Source organism: Camelus dromedarius, chromosome 14 (assembly GCF_036321535.1).
Source record: "Camelus dromedarius isolate mCamDro1 chromosome 14, mCamDro1.pat, whole genome shotgun sequence".
In the NCBI taxonomy this organism is placed as follows: Eukaryota; Metazoa; Chordata; class Mammalia; order Artiodactyla; family Camelidae; genus Camelus; species Camelus dromedarius.
Window position 1 is genome coordinate 25,211,456 of NC_087449.1, and position 11,046 is coordinate 25,222,501.

An 11,046-nucleotide genomic window follows, 5' to 3' on the forward strand; every position below is an offset into this window, starting at 1 on the left:
GTTCTAAAGTAGTTTTTAATTTTACTTCAGAATGTAAAATTGTGTCTCCTGATACCTGCAACCACTGTAACGTGACATGAAAATACCTGATTTCTAGTGGTGACAACCCGTGAATTCTGCTCATAATATCAGACTAGCAAAGCGCCAGGTTAAGGATGCCCACCTTAGTTTATCTGCTGCAAGACTCATTCCTCATCTGTCCAGTTCCCCTGATTCACTCTAGACGATCTGTGCTCCCACACCTGCCTTCCACGTCTCCAGTTACCAAGCCACTCAACTACCAAGTCTTAGCTGCTGGTAAAGAGAAAAACCACCGGCCCAAAATGGCATCACTTATACTAAAGCCCAGGACATCAAACCTAGACTTAATACTTGACTTACAGTTTCCAACTTCCCAGAAATGTAATCTTAACCAACAAGTTTGGAATTTTCTGGTCAGCACCAAAGAGGTGATCCATCCCGTGGATCACCTCCATCCCCGTCCCCTAGAGGAAGAAGCAATCTTCATGACAAAACTCCTGCCATTCCGTTTCCCCCAAAAGACATCCTCGCCTAAAAACAATCCTTTCTTTTCTTTCCCTAATGGTCCCCCTGGCCCTATTTTCCTTCCTATAAAACCTCCCATCTGATTCAACAGCTCTGAGCCCTTCTGGTTGCTAGACATGAGGCTGCCCAGTTCATAAACTGCCTAATAAACCCAAATTGATCTTCAAATTTACTTGGTGGAATTTTGCTTTTTAACAACTGCTCACCTGCTGGGGGGTCCTTGTCCTGGAAGGAGGATATGTTCTCTGCAGAGCAGGACTCAGTCACCTGTGCAGCTGCGTCTCAGTGCCTAGAGTTCAAGCAAAGCCCATGGTACAGATTTCAAAGTTCAAGGTTTAGTACACAGAAAAGTACATTTTGTACACAGGGGAAGAAAAAGTTACTTTTCTAGCTACATGTTTGCTTAAATCTATATGAATATAGCAGTAAACATATTATTCATTTTGTTGTTTGAAAAAGAATTCAATCCATTTTTCTAACAACGAAGCTAGCTACTTCCACATCTATCTCCCAGTCAGAAATACTCTGAAGAAACAGGCTGGAGATGAAGCTCAAGGCCTCCCATCGAGGAAGTGGAGGAGACAGAGGGAAAGCCCTGGTCCTCCAGGCTCCGAAGCTCTTGCTTACACCATCGCTTGCAAAAGACCTTGTAAATTTCACCTCGCAGCCCTGTTTTTAAAGCTAGTGCTTAAGCACTTCCTCATTTCCTCCTGGACTTCATTGTCTCCTCATGGCACTACTATTTTAATGTCCTCATTCTGGGGTAGAGGATGCTTTAGGAAGGTGCCTGTCTCACAAGCTGGTGAGAGACAGAGCAGGTTCAAATTTAGAGGGGCCTAGGGCAGCCCCTAACCCCACGTCCCGTGCTTCGGCCAGCCTTACCTGCGGAGATGATCCAGCAAGAGGACTCAGCCCCGAGCCAACTGAGGAAGGAGGCCGGAGGACTGATCAATTGTTTGCTGGCTCCTCCCCTCCTCTCAAGGAGTTTGCAAATTCCTAAGCACAACACCTTTGCCATCCACGGCCCCCCCACCGCCCCCACTCCCCCTGTAGCCTCACCAGGCAGGCCTCATCCAGTCCTGAAGCCACTGCCGACTTCCAATCGCTGGACCCCTGAGCTCCAGCTCCAGCTCTGATTCCTCTGCGTCTCTGGATGAGCCCGCCCCACCCCGACCCCACCATCTGGACTCGAGGCTTTCCATGCAATAAAGGCACCACTAACTGCCAAGTTATTCAGCCATAAGCCCAGGGGTCAACCTAGATTCTGCTCTTTTCTTTAATCCCCGTGTTTATCCATCCCCAAGCCCTTTGAGTTTGTCCACTTCTTTCTCTCTCCATGGTTCTGTAACTGAGCAGGACTGTATGGTGTCTTCCAAGGACAAACTCTCCCGCCACGTCCTCTGCTTTAGCTCCTCTCTGAAGTACCTAGATCGTAGTATTAGATGCACATCTCCTGAGTTGTTTTACAGACACTAAAACCCCCTCCAGGTGGAAGAAATTAACTACCTGACGACCATGAGCACAGAGCCCTCAGACCTACTGGAGCTTGAGGACTGATAATGTTAACCCCGTGACACAACCCTGTTATCTCACTATCAGCCAATCAGAGAATTATGCACAAGCTGATCGCATACCCTGGGACTTCCCTCCCTCACCCCGCCTTTAAAAATGTTTTCCTGAAACCCATCAGGAGTTCTGGTGTTTTGAGCACTAGCTGCCCTGGACTCCTTGCTGGGCGCCCTGCAATAAACGGTGCACTTTCCTTCACCACAGCCTGGTGTCAGTAGACTGGCTTTACTGTGTGTGGGCGAACAGACCCGAGTTTGGTTCGGTAACAGCTCCCAGTGCTTGTCGCGGGGCCCAGCAGTGAGGGCAGGCAAGAATCACGGCATTGGAGACAGACGAAACACAGCCAGTGTTCAGTTCACCAGTCACTTGGTTTGCTGCATACAATTCGCACGCAAGACAGGTTAGTGAAAGTTGGGAAAATAGAAAAGGGGATAAGGAACCACTCCAAGGAGAAGTCGGGGCAGCACTGGTCTCCCGCTAGCAATGGTGAGTGGGCAGTCGCCCTCTGCCCCGATAGGGTCTCTGACCTCGTCCCTCTGGAAAGGCTCTCAGCAAGTGGTGTTAAGTGATCAGCGAAAAGTCTTATTTTAAGGAGTAACATTTACCCCAGGGGAGGAGGCTTGACTCCTATCAGTTGCCTCTTCTGTTCCAGTGACTTACATCACCCATCACACTTCTCTTGGTTTATCCCTCTAAGACACAGTCCCACAGCGGATGGTTCAAGACCACAAATGTGGAAGTTCCCATTGGCCACTGTGACTCCATTTGGAACTACTTTACATGTCTTAACATAGCTTAAATCCTGTAAGTTTCACAGACGATGAGTAAGAATCATAACACAAGAAATCACATCACAACATCATTTATAACTAATACTTGAAACGTTTACAACAGTAATGGTACTTAATCTAAGAAGCTCAATTTACATTTCGTGTTACATCTCAACACATCTTAATAACAGAAGCAGTCAAAATACCTATGGCTAAAACGATCATGTCAAAAACGTATAAATGCTTAGTGTTAGCATGTCCACATTCAGTTTTGGCTGTAAAGGTCGTCGGCTGCGAAAAAAGAACGTTTGGCTCACTCCATTGGTAGAGCTCTCCCTGCTGAGACGGCTTCTTCTTGGTATTTCCTTTGTGATCATATGCATGGAGCTGAGTGGGGAGGTACTCAGGCTAATTCCAAAAAACAAAAAAACAAAAAAAGAGCGCACAGCCGAAAGCTATAAAGAAGTAGAAAGGTAATGCACCTGCCCAATATTTTTGAGGCCAATCATTTAAGACTAAGTAGTTTAGCCACGACTCAGGAATAAAAGCCTGCACGCGACATAGTGTGATGCCAGAGTGGGAAGTTAAGAAAAGAACAGAGTGTTTACGGATTGCCCTTTCTGGTGACAGCCAACGGTGATTTTTCTACCATTGTCCTTGTGACTTGGCACATTCTCAGTGTCGCGTCTGTGCAAGAAGGTGAGAGAGGACAAACTGAGGGAAAGATCATGGCGCCATGGCTCCCAGCCCGCACTCTGTGGCTCTTGAATAGTTTTAAGAGACTCAGTTCCCAGGGTCTCAGCTGCCATGTGTATCTAAAGCTGATCTCCCTGAGAAGGCGACTGGGCTATGGCCTTCCCACGTCTATTTCGCAATCCTTCTTTTCCTGCTTTACAAAATAGTGACTGGATTCACCATGGGAGAATCCCCCATCCCCCACCCCGGGTATAAAAGTCTGGTGGAGAGTGCCTGCTTCTGAGTGGGAACCTCTCACATGCTCAGCCTGGAGGCTTCCAGGAGAAACGCTGGAAGAGGAGCTGCTTCATCTCACCCAGGCAACAAGCCTCTCCACCCACCCACCCACCCACACATCCATCCCTTCATTCATCCACATACCCTCCCCTCTCGTCCTCCCTCCCTCCCTCCCTCTCCCCTCCTTGTCTCTATTGGACTGAGACTCAGAAGTGGTACAGCTCCGCAGGATGTATGTTAACACCATTACTTGAACTGAAATGTGAAGTCCAAGTTTTTCTGACAGAAAGTAAGACTCATTTGATGGGACTGGCTTTGCCGCTTAGGTTATAAGGAGCACACTTACCATGAACTGGATGAATTCAATCTGTTTTAGACAAAAAATACACTTAATGAGTGTTCAGGATATTAAAAACTCTGGAAAGTATATCCTTTGAAATTATTTAAACTTAGGATTCAAAAATTTTAGATGGCAACCTAAAAATGTGTTTTGTGAGGAAAATGAGTAAAAAGTCTTTGAAAACCACTGTCCCTTCGGCCCCTATCTGGTCCAGAGTGACCCTAGGGAATCACCTTGGAAGCAGATCACGAGCCACCAAGGGATTTGGGGCAAACAGGCTTCCCCTTGCGGTGTGCTCCTTGTCTGACTCCGGTCCATCTTTGAATCTGCCCAGCTCTTCAGACATGTCTGGCCTGTTAGTCTAGAAGATTTTTCCTGGTAACAGTTTGATTATCAAATTGATACCCCTGCCACCTGCCAGGACACCCTAGGCCCGAAAGGGAGAGGCATTCCTGGACTTGTAGCATCAGAATGTTAAAGAAACCCAGCTCTGAGGCAGAGCTGAGACACACCCCTCACCTTACTCTGCTTGGGATGCTCTTTGTCAGCCCAGTTCCATCCTCTTTGTTAGGTTAATCAACTCATTTGTCAAATACTTATTGTGTACCTACTATGTGCTAAGCACTGTTTTTCAAAGTCCTGCTTTGCTGACCCTCTGCTCCTCTAAGAGGAAGCCTTGTTTGACCCTCTAGCCTGAATTACGAACTCTTCTGAGTCCTAGCATCCTGGGACTCCTGCCATTAAGGCACTCATCTCTGTGTGCGGTCAATGTTTTCTTGGAATGCAGTAATGCCCACTCATAAGAAAGCTGGCTCCAGATTCAAACTGTTGAGTTGACACAACACTTTACCAGCTGCGTGATCTTCAGTAAGTTAGTTAACCTCTCTGTGCTTCCATTTCTAAAATCTATAAAGTAGGCAAAATAGTACCTACCTCATGGGGTTGGGAGAACTTGACATAATTCAGTTAAAGTGCTTTTCACATTGCTTAGAACTCAGTAATACAAGCGTCCTGCAATGTTTGCTAAATACATGAAAGCATAGAGAATCCAAGTTTACCTCAACATTTGATGCCCATTCTCTCAGATTTTTCCTAGCACTTTCCTACTTACATAAAATATGAATCCTTCACCATCGGTGAACTTTCTTTCTCTAGGGATTTTAATGAGATTTGAATTAAATATAAAAAACAATTGGAGAGGAGTGATATATTATTCAGGCTTTCTAACAATGGAGATGAAATCCTGTCAGGCAAATTCCTTAACCTCTTTGTGCCTCCGTTTCCTGTAAGATGAGAAATACTGTGGTCCCTGCCTCACAGGCTGTTGATTAAATGAAGTAAAATAAGCGAACGCACTCAGAACAGCCCCGTGGTGGAGCGGCCTGTAAGTGCTTGCTGTTAATATTGTTGGTATCATCATTTATTTTAACTTCTGGCAGTTCTTCCCTCAGGTCTTATACATTTTCCTTTTTTTTTTAAATTTTTTTTTATTTTGGTGAATATTATTTCTGGGAACTACTTATTTTCATTGCTATTGTGAATGATACCCTCCCCCCCACCCCCCCGCCCCAATCTACGTCTGGTGCGTGGGAAAGCAGTACCTGATAGCCTACAGCCAGTAGCTGACAGCCCAGCATCTCCTGGGAAAGACAGACCTTGCAAACAGGCGGACTGAAACACAATACGTGAATTGAAAAGATAAAGGCAAGCCTGGGTTCTCTGAATGGCCGAGAAGGCTGTCCGCCACACTTGCGGGGGTGGGCGGAGGCGGGGTGCTGAGCAGGGTTTCTTGGAAGCTGTAACAGGCGGCTGGGTCTTGGAGGACAAGGCCTTCTGCACACGCTGTGGGAGCTGTGCTCCCTTGGATACATACGTAGGCGGGGCCCCGGGGTGGGCTCCGCCCCCAGCTCCCGCTGACGCTGGGACTCAAAGTGGGAGGAAAAGAAGAGAGCAGGCTGGGGAGTCGGTTTATGCTGCTCTACCTGCCCTGGGCCTAGAGACCCTCTCCCTTTGCTTTTCACGCTTGTTGTTCCTGAATTTCACAGAGATCCACCCTATCCTAACAGCTGGCCCTGACTTTGCAGCCAAGGTAAAACAAGGGGCTGGTGAGGGCTTCCCTTTGGGGTGTGGTGCTGTCCTAGCCCGAGGGACGTATCCTAACCCACTAATCTTTCTCTACAGAAGAGTGGTTTCTATGGAGAAAGGATGCCTAATCCCACCCCACAATGAAGAGTCTAGTTTTCACTTCCAGGTGAGGATGCCCTCCCGGGCTTATGTAATACGATGTTTAAGCAATTTCTTTTGAACCAAGATTTCATTCTGAGGCCGTGGATCAGGTAAATGGAAAACCTGCGCCATCTTTTGGCCATGAGTGTGAGTAGCTGTCTTAGACGCTTTTTTTTTTTAATTGAAGCATCGTTGATGTACAATATTGTATGTTACAGGTGTACAGTAGAGTGGTTCACAATTTTTAAAGTTTATACTCTCTTTATAGTTCTTTTTATATTAAATACAAGTTTTTTTCTTCTTTCCTAGTTGCCAAACCTGAGGCTTTGTAAACTGCAGCGTATACTCAGTGAAGACTCACCTGAGGAAGTATGTGAAAAGGCAGACTCTAATTCCTAAGTGTGCACCTGCCTGCGCTGGGATCTTGATGTAAACTGTTCATGGGCCACACTCTTGAGAAACATGAAAAATGATGGAATGAATGCCAAAATGTAAAATTAATACTGAGTTTAAAAATCATTTTATAATCAAAAAAGAAACCACTTGTCCATTAAAGTGTAAAAGACTGGAAAGTACAAAAATACTAGAGATGAAAATTAAAATCACACATAATCCCAGAAAAAAAGCACCATATTATAATCTTGTTTTTGTGTCTTTTTAGTTTTGTACCCCTGGTACAAAAATTTCTTTGACAATACATCTTGAACAAGCTACATCATTTTCCACTAGGTAGCTCTGTGCCGCGCTGTATTTAACTGTTCCCACGTGGGTTATGGGAGACTTTAGGTTGCTTTCACTACTATAAATCACAGTATGTATTGGGATGACCATCCATTTATATTAATCTTTGTGTACAATTTTGGTTATTTCCTTAGGGAATAACACAAATGACCATGGTACAGACTGATTCTTGATAACATTGCCAGCTTATTGTTTCCTGATTTAATACATTAGTCAGAATGTTCAAAACATGAAATTGCATAAATGAAGGAGGTCAATTTCTCTACAGACATGACAGTCTGTAATTAGAATCATAAAGACTTCCCTTCCAAATGTTTAATGAAATTTTACAATCCAAGAGATGCTTCCTCTCCAGGAATACTTTCTTATTCCTGTTGTTTTTCCTTTCTCCTTTTCTCAAGTTAAAAAAAAATCTTGAATTTTGATGATCTGTTATTCATTATTAGCCTAATTTTAATGAAGAGTCTGGAAGAATAAGAGTATGGTGAGAAAAAGAAATATATATTTTTCATAATTGAATGTTATGTAATATACCAAGGTAAGTCCAATTTTATTGAGCACTGCACTGACTTGGCCGGGCACTGTGTTAGACCTTGTGGGTATGAACTGAGTGATGATCTAATTTAATTCATGACCTAGAGAGTGACATGGGTATGAAAATAATTACAAAAAGCAGTGATGTATGCACTAATAAAGCAATGCACAAGGTACAGATATAGTAATAATAGCTAATTTTACTATGTGCCAAGCACTGCTCTGATTTCACATCTATGTTAATTCATTTTAGCATCCTGTGTTATGTTATCCCATGAAGTAGGTATCACTCTTACCATCATCATCCCCACTTTACAGATGAGGTTACTAAGGCAAAGTAACTTGCCCAAAGTTCTAAGAGCCAAGATTTGAACCTTGGTGTCCTGTTACAGAGTTCACGCATATAACCACTAAAAAGTGTCTCTTTGTCATACTAAGGAGGGAAGGATTATAACTCTGGAGGATTAAGAAGGATTTTTAAAAATTAATACTGTCAGCTAAGGTTAATTGAGCAACTACTACATGAGAAGCAATGTGCAAAGAGCTGGCTGGATATACAGTGGTGAAAAAGATAGTCATGGTCCCTCTCTTCATGATATTTGTGCCAACTTAAAAACACACAACATAAGAGTTGCGAATTTCAGCTTTATTCTGGGACATTACTGAGGACTGTAGCCTCGGAATTGGCCCCTCAGATAGCTCTGAGGAACTGCTCCAAGGAGGTTGGTGGAGAGGCCAGTATAAATCTGATTTTGGCTAGGGAACATGTGCCATTGTGCATCCATCTTGGCAAAAAGTTACTGCTAGTCACGAGGGACAGGTGTCTCAGATAATGATTTTAGTGCTTTTGTATGTATGGGGAGATACAAGAATTCATTAAAATGTCATAAAAAAATTTTTCCTGAAATATAGCTTTCTAAGGGCTTGTTTCCAAAGCCCAGAGTGCCTCATCCTGTTCTTCGCCCTGAACCCCTGCTGGTCAGCAACTGCAGTGGCTCATGACTTGATCCTTGTAGAACTGGAGAGTGGGCAACATTCTTTGTTTTACACTTGCAATCTAGTGGGAGCCATACAGTAAACAAAGCACAAATGAATACACAATTGCATACTGTCATAAGTGTAATGAAGGCAAAGAACCAGGTACTAAAATACAAATAATAATAACAGGATGAGGCAGGGGCATTAGGTTACGGTGGCCTCATGAATGACCTTGCTAAGGAGATACCAAGTCTGGAGTTGAAGGGAGAGGATGAGTTGGCACAAAAATAGGAGGAAGAGCTTGAGTGCATGTCCTGGGGTCAGGAGCTTAGAGCAAGAGGAACTGAAAGAGAGGTTGCAACTGCAAGGGAGACACGGGTAAGAACAGATTATTCTAGGCCATGTCAAAAAAAAAAAAAAAAAAGAGGAATTTATCTAAGGTCAGTGAAGGGTTTGAAGCAGGGGGTGGGGAAGAGGTCACAAGGTCCTATTACCATCTCAAGAACATCATTCGACTCTAATTCTCTGGAGTATGAATTGACGGTTGAGAGACTGAAAACTGGGAGAGCAGTTAGAAGTAGTTCCAGGCACAGCATGACGGTGGTCTGGACCAGGCTGGTGGCTCTGGAGATGGAGCAAAGTGGACACCCTACAGACATGCATTAGGAGCAGGGCCAACAGTTCTGGTGGGTGGCTTAGCTGCTAGGGTGATTCTACGGGTTTTGACTTGGCCGGCGAGGTGGGTGTGAAGCTGTTTACCGAGATGAAGAAGCCTGGGGGCGAACAGTTCTGGAGGGATCACAGGGGATCCAGAAAGGAGCTTCCACCAGAGTTCAACTAGCTTAAATCACAGTCCTTTTTCAGCGTAATTTACACTCGCCTCCTCTTCCAGCTCTAAAAACACTCATAATAACCCCGCAACAATAAGCAATGTGACCTGGTGTCTTGAGATGTGGAAGGGGTGAGCTCATACCGGGCTCCTTGGACCCTTCCACTTACTGAAGACTCAGCGAAATGTTCATCCCCTGTGCCTGCCCGGTGCTGCAGAGACTCCCGGAACTCGCAGCAACTCTCGTGCGCCCTCGCGCGGCTATCTTCTGTATCGCAGGCTGCCGCTGGCTGGGGCGCGCACAGAATCGGAAGGGAGCAAGTTTGGGTGCGCGTGGCCCTGAGCCAGGGTTTCGTTTCTAGCCTCTGCAGCTGAAAGAGAATCAACCTGCCAGTGAAGCACATGTCCTGTCCTCACCAGCGTGCGGCAAATCAAAAGCCTGGCAAACCTCCCTGTTTAGGATCCTCAGCTGCACTAGAAAACCAGCGATGAAGGAACGGTTTGAAAGAAGGAGTAATTATATTTCAATTATGGACATAAAACTCCGAGGCTGTGCGAGGGAAGTCACAGTGGTATTTCAAACGAGCCCTTGATGCCCAGCTCTGATCTTGAAGCCAGATTTAATTGATGCATCTTTGTCTTGTCAAACGATCACACATAATGGCTCCGTGAAGCCTGCCCTGCGGCTGCGGGGGGTTTTCAGGTAAGGAAATTGTCCACTGAACAGTCAGGCTATTCAGTAATAAATGCGGGGGGCGGAGGAGGGGGTCTTCCAGCCCCCTAAGGGGAATAAGGAGCCGCATCCCCACCCTTTGCCATGGTTTGAAACAAGCGGGTTGTGGCCTTCCCAGTCGTGGAAACAAAACATTCCGGTTTAATTCATGGGTCCGAACTGGGCTATCTGGTCCTGGGGTCCGCCTTCAATTTGTCAGCCAGATAGGGAGTCTGTGTCCGAGAGCTGAGGGGAGGTGGTTTGGCAGAGACAGTGTGAATCCTGCCTCCCCCTCATCGTGTGACCTTGACTTCTGATTTATTTGAGTCTTCATTTCCACCTTTTGTAAACCGTGGGGACAATAAAACCATATCCTGAAGGATTGTGAAGATCCATCGTTCCCTCGCTCCCCAGTATTTTATTATGCAAAATTTCAAACATACAGCAAAGTAGAAAACTTTCATGGAGAACATCCACTGCCAAGATTCTGACATTAACATTTTTCTAGACTTGTTTTATCACACAGCTGTCCACATACCCGTCTACCTATTCATCCATGAATCCATCTTTTAAAAAATCCATTTCAAAGTAAATCCCAGAGAGATTTTTATTTTAAAAATTGTATCTGGCACTGTTCCTGGCCCAGATATTTCAGTTCAACAAATATTTGAACGTTTATTTTGTACCAGGCACTCTGCTAGGTGCTGGGGGTACAAGTAAGGAAGACACTGTTTCTGTCCTTAAGGTATTCTGAATTTGACGTGAAAACAAGACATGTTAACAGATCTCCCATAATTGCATGATAGGGGAAGCTCAGGGTGACCCCAAG

The 11,046-nt window shown here is 45.0% G+C and overlaps 1 long non-coding RNA gene across 1 annotated transcript; it reads left to right on the top strand.

Moving 5' to 3' along the window:
* The first annotated feature begins 6,025 nt into the window (after window positions 1-6,025).
* Window positions 6,026-6,924, top strand: LOC105096280 (uncharacterized). The gene is made up of 3 exons (XR_837827.3): window positions 6,026-6,286; window positions 6,379-6,448; window positions 6,733-6,924. It is a non-coding gene; the product is annotated as an uncharacterized LOC105096280 (long non-coding RNA).
* The last annotated feature ends 4,122 nt before the right edge of the window (window positions 6,925-11,046 follow it).